At 56.9% G+C, this 2016-nt stretch overlaps 1 protein-coding gene across 1 annotated transcript in view; it reads left to right on the plus strand.

Annotated features, from left to right (window-relative positions):
* Positions 1 to 2016, plus strand: part of CFAP77 (cilia and flagella associated protein 77) — a 63293-nt gene that overhangs the window by 43616 nt on the left and 17661 nt on the right. The gene's annotated exons all lie outside the window — the stretch shown is intronic.

Raw genomic sequence — 2016 nt, forward strand, 5'->3', positions numbered from 1 at the left:
TGCAAGTATCTTGTCTCACTCTAGGCCTACAAGTTTTAGAGCTGGAGGCAATCTGTCGTTGTCCTCTTTGCAAGATGAATTTCATGAGGGCAGGGGCTATGCATCTTCTTTGTTTACCTTCAAACTCTGGGCACAGGGCTTGGCGCGGAGTAGGCAGAAAACAAATGTTTGTGGAGTAAAAGATGAGTGAGCCTCCCAGGGGGGTGATCTTTGCAGCCTGAGGCTCCAATGCGCGTCAGCAGCTGTTGGTTCCCAGAAAAAGAGCGTGGAGAGTGAGGCGCCCGCCTCTTCCCCACCCCTCTGCCTGCCCGGAGTGGCAGCCAGCTCCCGAGTCTGCCTGTGGGTCCTCTGCCAGCTGGACGCCTGCCCACCTGCACCTGCCCAGGGGGGGCCTCGCCCAGAGAAGTCACATTTTAATTAACTTCCCGGCAGTCATCAGAGAGGCCAGATCATTTTCATAAACAAATGAGAAGCCAGAGCTTCGTCTGCAGCTCAGAGGGAGTCACGTGGGAGGAATTCAAACAAACCAGCTCGTAGAGGCCCGAGCACCCGGCACCCGGCACCGCCTGGAACGCCGGACCCCGGGGCGCTCCGGGAAGGTCAGGGCTGGGGTTTGAGGGGGAAGGAAGAGGGAGAAACGTAGCAGGTTCTGTATGAAACAGAACCGACAGCCTCCAAGCAGGCCTTTCACTCATTCATTCATTCATTCCCCCTCCTATGTCCTCGCGTCCACTGTGCTGGGCCCTGGAAAGGAAGGTGAAAATAAAGACCGACAGGGGGCAGCTGGGAGCCTCTGTCCCTTCTGCTCAATGTTGCTGTGAACCTAAAACTTCTCTAAAAATTACTGTCTATTTTTAAAAAATTGTTTTTATTTAACCTTAAAATCCTATATAATAAAAGCCTAATATGCTGTGTCCAGTCGTCCGGTCGGCCGTTCAACCAATTCAAGTGTAATATGCTCAACTGCTTGCTATGACATGCACTGACCACCAGGGGGCAGATGCTCCCACCAGTAGGTTAGCTTGCTGTTGGGGTCGGCTGATCAGGGACTGAGCGAGATGGGCTAGACAGGCCTTGGAGCCCTCCGTCGGCCCCTCCCCAGCTGGCCAACCTCCCGAGTCCCTCCCTGACCCCGATCGTGCACTGGTGGGGTCCCTCAGCCAGGCCTGCACCCTCTCGCAATCCAGGACCCCTCGGGGGATGTCAGAGAGCCGGTTTCGGCCTGATCCCGCAGGCCAGGCAGAGGGACCCCACTGGTGCACGAATTCGTGGACCGGGCCTCTAGTAAGTAAATAAAGACTGAGCTCACAGTCTACCAGGGGAGACAGACATTAAACTGATTACCACACAATCCGTGACTTGCTTACACTACCTTGTGATTGTTAATGGCTTTACTGTGATATGACCCACACACCACACAACTCACCCATTTAAAGCTACAACCCAAAGGCTTTCAGCCTGTTCGCAGAATTGTGCACAGAAACTCAGGTCAGTTAAGTTCTGAGCCCCAAACAAGCAGAACAGACGGCGAAAGTTACCGGGGCCCCGGGAGGGAGCGGCTGCTGTGAGTGCCAGGGGTGCGGAGAGCTGAAGGAGGAGGACAGTAGAGGGTGGGCCAGGAGCAAAGGGCATTCCGGGAGGCTGGGCGCCTGCAGAGCCTCGGGGAGGGGAGTGGGCTAGCCCCCCCTAAACCACAGGGCATCTAGGGGGGCGTGTCTGGGAGGTGAAGCTGCAGGGATGGGTGGGTTGGAGGGTGCAGGGCCCGGACTGCCAGCTCCAGGGAGGCGTTAATTCCAGAGTGACAAGCCACACAGGGGTCCCGACCACCTCCCTCTACGCACTCGGGTCCCTGGGAGCCAGGGAGGTGGGACGGAGATGAGCTGGAAGGAGAGAGCGCGAGGGAGGAGAGGAGCCTGACACCGAGCACACTGAACTGATGTACTAAACAGCTCTGGACCAGGGGACCAGCAGGGACTATGGGCGCTGAGGGCGACAATGGCCCTCTGAGCGTGCAGG

This window comes from Myotis lucifugus, unplaced genomic scaffold (assembly GCF_000147115.1).
Source record: "Myotis lucifugus unplaced genomic scaffold, Myoluc2.0 scaffold_565, whole genome shotgun sequence".
Taxonomy (NCBI): domain Eukaryota; kingdom Metazoa; phylum Chordata; class Mammalia; order Chiroptera; family Vespertilionidae; genus Myotis; species Myotis lucifugus.